The following is a 559-nucleotide window of genomic DNA, read 5'->3' as shown; positions in this document are numbered from 1 at the left end:
AAGCTGGAGAGAAAAAGGAAAATATTCCCTCCCTCCCTCCCACCTTTGCGTCGAGGACACCGGCACCTTTCTGTCCCAGCTCTCCTTGCTTTCTTACTCAGTGAAAGACCTCATTCATCTCTGTGCGGGCAGGGCACCCCGTAGACAACTATGCACTTGCAAATTTTTTTTTTTTTTTTACATCCTCTCTCTCGGCTTTTCCTCTTCGGCCCGCGCGCCTTTCTCGCTCCTCTTCCTCACCTTACGGGCATCCCAAAGAAAAGACTGAGTCAATATTCCGTTTGCTTTACCGGGTTGCACATTCCGAACGACGCAATTCTGGAGGACTCGAAAGACGACGGCAGCGGTTAAATGGAAGAAATCTTTGATGCGGAGGACGTACGACGGGGAAGATAACTGCAGTGTTAGAAATACGACAAACGTATTCTTGCGGATGTGTGTGTTCGTGCTCGTGTGTGGAAGACTGACCGTGGATGGAAAATGAAAGCACTCGTATTCATCGACCTAAGACTCCGTGAAGAGAAAACCCATGAAAAGGGGAAACGCTATCCCAAAGTCC

This window comes from Hippocampus comes, unplaced genomic scaffold, assembly GCF_001891065.2.
Source record: "Hippocampus comes isolate QL1 unplaced genomic scaffold, H_comes_QL1_v1.1 scaffold524, whole genome shotgun sequence".
In the NCBI taxonomy this organism is placed as follows: domain Eukaryota; kingdom Metazoa; phylum Chordata; class Actinopteri; order Syngnathiformes; family Syngnathidae; genus Hippocampus; species Hippocampus comes.
Note: the sequence above shows the minus strand (reverse complement) of the source record.